General features: G+C 40.0%; 1 long non-coding RNA gene across 1 annotated transcript; it reads right to left on the minus strand.

Annotated features, from left to right (window-relative positions):
* Positions 1-9,726: 9,726 nt before the first annotated feature.
* On the minus strand, positions 9,727-10,317 carry LOC134203679 (uncharacterized). Its single transcript, XR_009977668.1, has 3 exons — positions 10,251-10,317; positions 10,025-10,175; positions 9,727-9,920 (listed from the first exon to the last, which is right to left on the minus strand). It is a non-coding gene; the product is annotated as an uncharacterized LOC134203679 (long non-coding RNA).
* Between the last annotated feature and the right edge of the window lie 684 nt (positions 10,318-11,001).

The following is an 11,001-nucleotide window of genomic DNA, read 5'->3' on the forward strand; positions in this document are numbered from 1 at the left end:
CCAGGGGAAATCCTGAAAGAAATCTCAGAGGAACTCTTGGAGAAATTGTCAGAGGAATTTCGGAAAGAATTCCTCAAGGAAATTCTCAGTGAAACTAGTGGAGGAATACCCGGGAAAACAAAAGGAACTCCTGTCGGAATTTTCAGAGGAACTCCTGAAGGAATTTCCAGATGAACTGCTGGAAGAATGACTAGAGGAATCCCCAGAGGAGCTCCTGGAGGAATTCTCATAGAAGCTCTTGGTGTAATTTACAGAGGATTTCCTCGAAGAATTATCAGAGGAACTCCTAGAAGAATTCTTAGCGAACTTCCGAAAGACTTCCTAGAGGAACTTTTGGAACAATTCCCAGAAGAACTCATGAAAGAATTTTCAATGGAACTTCTGGCGGAGTTCTCAGAGAAACTCCTGGAAGAATCCCAAAAGGAATTCCGGGAAGACTTCTTATGAAACTCATGGAGGAATTTCCAGAAGAACTTCTGGAGGAATTTCCAAAGGAACTCCTGGAGGAATTCCCAAAGGAAGTCCTGGGAGAATTACCAGAGGAGCTCCTGGAAGAATAACCAGAAGAACTCCTGAGGATTTTCTCAGAAGTTTTTTTGGAGGAATTCTCAGAGAAACTTTTGTAGAAATTCCTGGAAGAATTACTAGAGGATTTCCTGGCAACATTCCCAGAGGAATTGCCGAAGAAAATACCAGAGGAACTCCTTTAGGAGGATTACTCAGAAAAACTCCTGGAAGTATTACAAGAGAATCCTCTGGCAGAATTTATAGAGGAATTATCCGAAGAAATTCTGGAGGAATTTTCAAACGAACTCCCGAAAGCATTCTCAGGGGAACTCCTGGAAGAATTTCCAGTGGAACACCTGTAGGAATTCCCAGACGATCTCATGCTGGAATTCCCAGAGGAACTTCCGAATGAGTTTCTAGGGAACTCTTGAAAGATTTTCCAGAGGTACTCCCGGAAGATTTCCCAGGGCAACTCCTGGAAGAATTTCCAGCGAAACAACTGGAGGAACTCCTGAAAGAATTCTTATGGAACTTTCGAAAGACTTCCTAGAGGAACTTTTGGAAAAATTTCCAGAAGAACTCATGGAAATTTTCAATGAAACTTCTGGCGGAGTTCTCAGAGAAACTCCTGGAAGAATCCCAAAAGTAATTCTTGGAAGACTTTTATGAAACTCCTGGAGGAATTCCCAAAGGAACTCCTGGGAGAATTACCAGAGGAGCCCCTGGAAGAATAACCAGAAGAATTCATGAGAAAATTCTCTGAGGATCTTCTAGAGGAATTCTTAGAGGAACTTCTGTAGAAATTCTTAGAAGAATTACAAAAGGAATTCCTAGCGGCATTCCCAGAGGAATTTTTGGAGAAAATCCCAGAGGAACTCTTTTAGTAATTCCTAGTAGAACTCCTGGAGGATTACTCAGAAAAATTCCTGGAAGTATTGCAAGAGAATCTTCTGGCATGTTCTTCTCCGAAGAACTTCTGGAGGAATTCCAAAACGAACTCCTGAATGAATTCCCAAGGGAACTCCTGGAAGAATTTCAAGTGGAACACCTGTAGGAAATCCCAGATGAACTCATGCTGGAATTTCCAGAGGAACTTCCGAATGAGTTCCTAGGGAAGCTCTTGGATGAATTTCCAGAATACTCCCGAAAGATTTCCCAGGGCAACTCCTGGGAGAATTCTCAAAGAAACTCCCAGAGAAACTTCTGAAAGATTTCCTATTGGAACTCTTGGAAGAATTCCGAGAGGATTTTCCTAAAGAATTCCCAGAAGAATTTTTGGAAGAATTCTCAGAGAAACTCCGGGAGGAATTACCAGTGAAACTAGTGGAGTAATTCCCAGGAAAACAAGAGGAACTTTGGTGGAATGTTCAGTGGAACTCCTGGAGGAATTTTTATAGGAACTTCTCAGAAAATCTCTTGGAGGAATTTCCAGAACAACTTCTACGAAATTCCTAGAGGATCTGCAGGAGGAATTCTCAGAATAACTCCTGCAGGAATTTCCAGAGAAACTTTTTGAGGAATTTCCAGAAAAAAAACCCTAGAGGAATACCCAAAGAAAATTCTGCAGCAGTTTACGATACCTTGAAGGAGTTGCCAGATGATCTTCTGAGGGAATTCTCAGTCATACTTCTGATGCAATCCTGTGCCCGCTAAAGTAATTTCCAGAGGAATTTACAGATGAAGCAAAAATTATCATCGGAACTCTGGAGAAATATTCAGGAAATCTCCGGAAGAAATGCCGGTAATATTCTTAGAGGAATTCCTGGATAAACTAGTAAAACAATCCGTAGAACGATTCCCTGAGAAATAGCTGAAAAGATAACCAAAGGAATTCCTTGACATAGTTATTTTATTATCTTTATTAAGGAAACTTTCAGCCCTAGGCTGGCTCGTCTCCGTCCTTGACATAGTTCCATATATATTCTTGGAGGAGCTTTTGGAGAAATTCCCTGGGGGAATTCATAGATAAATGAATGCCTTCTAATAGAATACTGTGAAGGGAATTGCTGGATGAAAGGATTGATGATTAAATCTCAGGAAACTTCAGATTGAATTGCTAATGAAATTTTCGGAAGGAATTAATTTTAAATTATCTTGATGAATTGGTGAGCAATAGGAAGAAAATATTAGTATTTCTAACGGAATTGCCGGATCATTTCTTAAAGAAATTGCATGAAAAGTGAACGAACTTTAGAAAGAAATGCTACATATTTTCCCAGAATTCATGGAAGATTTAACTTTCCTTAAATTTAAAATAATTTTATGTTTAGTTTTAATGAATTTTCTGTGCTATATTAATTTTTGAGGATGATTCCGGATCGAAAGAGCAGAGCTGCTTCAAAAAACTCTGATGCATATTGAAACTTTCAAAACGCCAGCCTTCGAATTTCGGACGATGACCGGAATTCCCCATGCCGGACGATACTATTTGGAGGGTTGCACCAATCTCCTCTGCTTGATGTCTTCGGAAATGGACAGGTGGCGAATGGACTGTTCCTTCGGGCCGGAAGAGAGTTGCAGAGCCTGGAAAAATGAAAGACATCTTCTTCATGATTTCTCCGGCGGTGAAAATACGGTTCCGGCCGACAAAATATCAGCATGCGGCAAGCTGCCTGCCTGCAAAAACAGTTTTATTTTACTTACCTCAATATGATTCGATGTAATTATTCTGACAAATGTATTTCAACTAATTATACGATTATTTATGCGGGAAATGTCGGAAATGTACCCGAAGCTTTTGATTGATAATTTATTTTCATCCAACTGTCATTCGAGGCAGTTATGTACTTTATGTTCTATCACTATTTATATAGTACATATACATTCTGCCTCTGATGACAACTGGATGTAAATAAACCAGCATGAAATCCCACCAGAAATTACCATAACAACTGCCTAACCGGCCAAAGCGAAACATATCTAACGAGAATCTAACGTGAGTGTAACAGGTTAGATAAAATTATGCCACAAGCATAAACATACCTAACAAAAGTGTGTCATTCTAGCGTAACTTTAGCCTCACTTTACCCTAACCGTTAGTGAGAATGTTAGTGTAACTATCTCACAGGTTAGGTGCACATTATGCTCAAGTTAGAGTAACCTTGCTTGCTGGGTATATATACATGTTCAAAATAGGGATGCTCATGGAAAACATTGCTTCGATCAATTATCTCTATCTTGCTTCACCAAGGGGGTTGCAACATTTCGATACTGTCAGGAGAATTCGAAAATGTTAGATCAAGTAGATTTTCCTTTCGGGTTGGCGAAGGGGTACAGCTGCACGAGACCACATCCCACTCGGAAAGGAGTACTAGACATCTACCGCGATATCTCTGAGACAAAAAAGTGAGTCTCCTAGATATTTTTGTTCGATGTCTAGAAACTGTCACACCTCAAATCCGCCTCAAATGCAACAACCGTTTCTACCTCGATGAATAAATTATCAAACCGGTTAGAACCGATTGTATTTGACAGGTCTAGTCTCGTAGATGTTACCTCGATATCTCCTAGACTCGAGTACCACAAATCTTCTAGATATCTTCTAGATGTGAATACCCCATTCCTTCTTCTTTTCTTTTTTTATTCTGTTAACCTTTTCTTCCATTTTGTTTACATTTTGAATAAGATTTTTTTTAATTATAGGAGTAAAACAAAATGTCATTATTTTATTATTTCCTTATTAATTTTTTCCTTATTATTATTTGCTTATCGAGTATCGGTCGTCCGAGATGTGTGCGTCATGAACATTCCCCAAAGCTGGCTGGCATTTTGCATTTTGCGCCGTTTCTATGAATGCGAGAAATTAACACTTCGTCGGCTTTGATTTACTTTGGAGGCAAAAGACAAACCCGGACGGATGCAGCAAGAATTGAATCATTCAGCTCTGGGATTCTGGATTTATTTCCAAATTCAGTCTCACTTGATGAGTATGATAGAGGAGATGCGTCTGAAAACGATCAGAATTGGAAATTGAGTTTAATTTGAAAGGGATAAAAACTTACAGATGTACCATTACCATCAGAGAAAGCCGTTTTTCCGACGGAATCTGCCCGTTATCATCGGTTTTTCGTCCATGGATTTCGCTGGGGCAAAATATGTTTATTCAAAGGTATATTTCGCGCAGAGGTCGCAGGCTTCGTAGAAGAACGCGTTCATGATGGCTTTTTGCAGTTGAAGAGGACCTGAGGGCGCTCAATATGCAGGGCGACTGGAAGCGATTGGCCCATGATCGAGTCCAGTGGAGAAGGATACTCCATTCGGCGTAGGTTCATCGAAGAGCTGTAGCCCATCAAGTATATTTCGCGTGGCTAATACGATTTTCAAAAGGTCTCGCAGATTTTCCGCACAAATAAAAAAAAATAGATACTGAATAGCTTTAACCGAACCGCACTCGACTCGGTGAAAAAATGAAGACTAAAAAAAAGCGCGAGGTTTTGTGACAGTTGAACCGCTTAATTTATTTGGCGGTATGAGTGTACCGGTAACACACACATGCCCAATCATTCTTAAAAGGAACTTGGGTGAAGCGCTGGATGAAATTGTGGCTTGGCTAAGGTGGTTTGCGTCCTATTCAGGTATATTCCTGTTCGCTTTTAGACATCCTTCCATGTGGGATGTTGAGGTAGATTCCCAGCAAGCAAGGTTACTCTAACTTGAGCATAATGTGCACCTAACCTGTGAGATAGTTACACTAACATTCTCACTAACGGTTAGGGTAAAGTGAGGCTAAAGTTACGCTAGAATGACACACTTTTGTTAGGTATGTTTATGCTTGTGGCATAATTTTATCTAACCTGTTACACTCACGTTAGATTCTCGTTAGATATGTTTCGCTTTGGCCGGTTAGGCAGTTGTTATGGTAATTTCTGGTGGGATTTCATGCTGGTTTATTTACATCCAGTTGTCATCAGAGGCAGAATGTATATGTACTATATAAATAGTGATAGTACATAAAGTACATAACTGCCTCGAATGACAGTTGGATGAAAATAAATTATCAATCAAAAGCTTCGGGTACATTTCCGACATTTCCCGCATAAACAATCATATAATTAGCGAGTAATTAGTTGAAATACATTTGTCAAAATAATTACATCGAATCATATTGAGGTAAGTAAAATAAAACTGTTTTTGCAGGCAGGCAGCTTGCCGCATGCTGATATTTTGTCGGCCGGAACCGTATTTTCATCGCCGGAGAACTTATGAAGAATATGTCTTTCATTTTTCCAGGCTCTATGCCGCGCTTTACGATGCAACTCTCTTCCGGCCCGAAGGAACAATCCTGTCCATTTCCGAAGACATCAAGCAGAGGAGATTGGTGCAACCCTCCAAATAGTATCGTCCGGCATGGGGAATTCCGGTCATCGTCCGAAATTCGAAGGCTGGCGTTTTGAAAGTTTCAATATGCATCAGAGTTTTTTGAAGCAGCTCTGCTCTTTCGATCCGGAATCATCCTCAAAAATTAATATAGCAAAGAAAATTCATTAAAACTAAACATAAAATTATTTTAAATTAAAGGAAAGTTAAATCTTCCATGAATTCTGGGAAAATATGGAGCATTTCTTTCTAAAGTTCGTTCACTTTTCATGGAATTTCTTTAAGAAATGATCCGGCAATTCCGTTAGAAATACTAATATCTTCTTCCTATTGCTCACCAATTCATCAAGATAATTTAAAATTAATTCCTTCCGAAAATTTCATTAGCAATTCATTCTGAAGTTTCCTGAGATTTAATCATCAATCCTTTCATCCAGCAATTCCCTTCACAGTATTCTATTAGAAGGCATTCATTTATCTATGAATTCCCCCAGGGAATTTCTCCAAAAGCTCCTCCAAGAATATATATGGAACTATGTCAAGGACGGAGACGAGCCAGCCTAGGGCTGAAAGTTTCCTTAATAAAGATAATAAAATAACTATGTCAAGGAATTCCTTTGGTTATCTTTTCAGCTATTTCTCAGGGAATCGTTCTACGGATTGTTTTACTATTTTATCCAGGAATTCCTCTAAGAATATTACCGGCATTTCTTCCGGAGATTTCCTGAATATTTCTCCAGAGTTCCGATGATAATTTTTGCTTCATCTGTAAATTCCTCTGGAAATTACTTTAGCGGGCACAGGATTGCATCAGAAGTATGACTGAGAATTCCCTCAGAAGATCATCTGGCAACTCCTTCAAGGTATCGTAAACTGCTGCAGAATTTTCTTTGGGTATTCCTCTAGGGTTTTTTTTCTGGAAATTCCTCAAAAAGTTTCTCTGGAAATTCCTGCAGGAGTTATTCTGAGAATTCCTCCTGCAGATCCTCTAGGAATTTCGTAGAAGTTGTTCTGGAAATTCCTCCAAGAGATTTTCTGAGAAGTTCCTATAAAAATTCCTCCAGGAGTTCCACTGAACATTCCACCAAAGTTCCTCTTGTTTTCCTGGGAATTACTCCACTAGTTTCACTGGTAATTCCTCCCGGAGTTTCTCTGAGAATTCTTCCAAAAATTCTTCTGGGAATTCTTTAGGTAATTCCTCTCGGAATTCTTCCAAGAGTTCCAATAGGAAATCTTTCAGAAGTTTCTCTGGGAGTTTCTCTGAGAATTTTCCCAGGAGTTGCCCTGGGAAATCTTTCGGGAGTATTCTGGAAATTCATCCAAGAGCTTCCCTAGGAACTCATTCGGAAGTTCCTCTGGAAATTCCAGCATGAGTTCGTCTGGGAATTCCTACAGGTGTTCCACTTGAAATTCTTCCAGGAGTTCCCTTGGGAATTCATTCAGGAGTTCGTTTTGGAATTCCTCCAGAAGTTCTTCGGAGAAGAACATGCCAGAAGATTCTCTTGCAATACTTCCAGGAATTTTTCTGAGTAATCCTCCAGGAGTTCTACTAGGAATTACTAAAAGAGTTCCTCTGGGATTTTCTCCAAAAATTCCTCTGGGAATGCCGCTAGGAATTCCTTTTGTAATTCTTCTAAGAATTTCTACAGAAGTTCCTCTGAGAATTCCTCTAGAAGATCCTCAGAGAATTTTCTCATGAATTCTTCTGGTTATTCTTCCAGGAGCTCCTCTGGTAATTCTCCCAGGAGTTCCTTTGGGAATTCCTCCAGGAGTTTCATAAAAGTCTTCCAAGAATTACTTTTGGGATTCTTCCAGGAGTTTCTCTGAGAACTCCGCCAGAAGTTTCATTGAAAATTTCCATGAGTTCTTCTGGAAATTTTTCCAAAAGTTCCTCTAGGAAGTCTTTCGAAAGTTCCATAAGAATTCTTTCAGGAGTTCCTCCAGTTGTTTCGCTGGAAATTCTTCCAGGAGTTGCCCTGGGAAATCTTCCGGGAGTACCTCTGGAAAATCTTTCAAGAGTTCCCAAGAAACTCATTCGGAAGTTCCTCTGGGAGTTCCAGCATGAGATCGTCTGGGAATTCCTACAGGTGTTCCACTGGAAATTCTTCCAGGAGTTCCCCTGAGAATGCTTTCGGGAGTTCGTTTGAAAATTCCTCCAGAATTTCTTCGGATAATTCCTCTATAAATTCTGCCAGAGGATTCTCTTGTAATACTTCCAGGAGTTTTTCTGAGTAATCCTCCTAAAGGAGTTCCTCTGGTATTTTCTTCGGCAATTCCTCTGGGAATGTTGACAGGAGTTCCTCTTGTAATTCTTCCAGGAGTTTCTACAAAAGTTTCTCTGAGAATTCCTCCAAAAGATCCTCTGAGGAAATCCTCAGGAGTTCTTCTGGTTATTCTTCCAGGAGCTCCTCTGGTAATTCTCCCAGGAGTTCCTTTGGGAATTCCTCCAGGAGTTCCTCTGGAAATTCCTCCAGAAGTTCTTCTGGAAATTCCTCCATGAGTTTCATAAGAAGTCTTCCCGGAATTCCTTTTGGGATTCTTCCAGGAGTTTCTCTGAGAACTCCGCCAGAAGTTCCATTGAAAATTCTTTCATGAGTTCTTCTGGGAATTGTTCCAAAAGTTCCTCTAGGAAGTCTTTCGGAAGTTCGCTAAGAATTCTTCTAGGAGTTCCTCTGATAATTCTTCGAGGAAATCCTCTGTAAATTACACCAAGAGCTTCTATGAGAATTCCTCCAGGAGCTCCTCTGGGGATTCCTCTAGTCATTCTTCCAGCAGTTCATCTGGAAATTCCTTCAGGAGTTCCTCTGAAAATTCCGACAGGAGTTCCTTTTGTTTTCCCGGGTATTCCTCCACTAGTTTCACTGAGAATTTCCTTGAGGAATTCTTTCCGAAATTCCTCTGACAATTTCTCCAAGAGTTCCTCTGAGATTTCTTTCAGGATTTCCCCTGGGAATTATTCCAGGAGTTCCACTGGGTATTCCTCCAGGGATTCCTATGAAAATTCCTCCAGGAGTTTCTATGAGTAATCCTCCAATCCTCCAGGAGATCCTATAGGATCTTATCCTATATATAGAAGCTCCTCTGGAATTTCCACCAGCAGTCCCTCCAGGAGTGCCGCCAGGAGTTCCTCTTGTAATTCTTTTAGGAGTTCCTTTGTGAATTCATTCAGGAGGTCATCTGAGAATTTCTTCCTCTGCTAATTCTTCCAGGAGTTCTTCTGACAATTCCGCCGGGATTCTTTCGAAAATTCCTCCAGGAGTTCCTCTGGGAATGCCGCCAGGAGTTTCTCTTGTCATTCATCCACGAATTTCTACAGGAGATCCTCTGAGAAATTCTTCTAGCAGTTCTTCTGGAAATTTCTTCAGGAGTTCCTCTGAAAATTACGACAAGAGTCCCTCTTGTTTTCCCAGCTCCAAAATTTGAAATTCGAAAGATTTCCCGGAAGAATCTCCGGAAGAAATTCCGAAGGATCTGACGGAAGAATTCCCGAAGTCATTCCCGTAAGAATACCCAAAGGAATTAGAAGCTTTGAAGCTTTCTGGTACCGTCACAGTGGATGACATATTGGGGGGTGGAATGCTACAAGTTATCTCGTCCGATATGAATAATCGTTTAACTCAGTAATATTGGTGGTGCAAATACAAGTATGTCTTATGCACATGTTGCATCAAAACTTCTTTCCTGATTCTTAGAATCGAAAGAAATCCTTGAAAAAATTAGGAAGCCCCGAAATTTTGAAATTCCCGAAGACTTCCCGGAGGAATTCCCAAAGGATTTTACGGAGGAATTCCCGAAGTAATTCCCGGAGCTCAGTAATATTGGTGGTGCAAATACAGTATGTCCTATATGCACATGTAGCACCAAAGCTTCTTTCCTGATTCTTAGCGAAAAAAATATCCTCTGTCCATCCATCCTCTGTCTCTGAGATCCGCATCCTATTTCCTACGCAGCGGATGAACAAACTGCATTTTCGCCTCGATGCGACGCCTCTTGGCCTTGAAACTATTCCCTTTCGCTTGCCCTTTCGTATATCCAGCTCCCGGCACTATTCCTTGGCTCGTACAACAGCTACTATTTTTTAATGATAATGGAACCATCTGTGGAAAATAAGTTGAGACCGTATTTTTCTGCGATTATACTTGTCAAATGTTTTCCGCTGCAACTCCGGACCACATCGAAGTCAAACGCCACATAAACATACCTCGAAACATATGTTTCCTTGTTTGTCCGTGTGGAACCGAACGATTAACGAATTAGTCATTTCCGCCCTAAGGTACCCACGACCAGCGTCTCGTCGATGCCGTATGAGTATGCGCAAGTCACTAATATAGTTGCTGGTGCAGAACTGAATCCTAAAAGTCCCGAAAAGAATTCAAATTTAATGTCCCAATCCTACCTTAATTTTCTTTATTGGTGTAAATACTTACTTGAAAAAATAAATCCGTATTGCAGTATGCCACAATGCTTATTTTCCGGAAGAAAAACATAACACTTTTCTGCGAAGACAGCATGAAAGCAATGTTGTTTCTGTTTCCAGCTGTCATTACCAAGCACAAAAAGAAAAAGAAAAAAGCAACATTCGAGTTTATGTAATATGCTTTCTGAGGGGAAACATAACTAACATTATCTAACAAGAATCTAACCTCTCACACTTTGGTTGCTGGGTAGCGACGAGTTGCAGTGTCTTCATCGCTACTCTACACATCGTCAATGACGTGCACGACGTTGGATTTCGTCGTGTAACCAAATCGTCATGACGACATCGAAGAACGAAGACTTCATACAATTATTCTTCAAACGGAAGCTGCCATGCGAAGATTTTTATTAATCCTTTATAATAATGAGTTTGAAGTAACGTATGAAAGCGTTATGAGTGTTATCGATACATTTATGTTACCAAAGTTCCTACTATTTGTTTATTTGAGACGCCATTATGTTTCTAAACAGTCCGTTTATAATGACGTGCAATCAATTCTCGCTTAACTTTTCAAAAGGACCTAAGTAACATTTTTTTCATGAATTAATTTGAATAGCGCAATCAACATAAAAACATGAAAGCTTCCGATTGCAATACTCAAATTAAATCATGAAAAAAATGTTACTTAGGTCCTTTTGAAAAGTTAAGCGAGAATTGTGTGAAGAAGTGACGACGAAAATCGTCATAACTATTGTTTGCTC

This window comes from Armigeres subalbatus, unplaced genomic scaffold (assembly GCF_024139115.2).
Source record: "Armigeres subalbatus isolate Guangzhou_Male unplaced genomic scaffold, GZ_Asu_2 Contig2053, whole genome shotgun sequence".
Classification (NCBI taxonomy): domain Eukaryota; kingdom Metazoa; phylum Arthropoda; class Insecta; order Diptera; family Culicidae; genus Armigeres; species Armigeres subalbatus.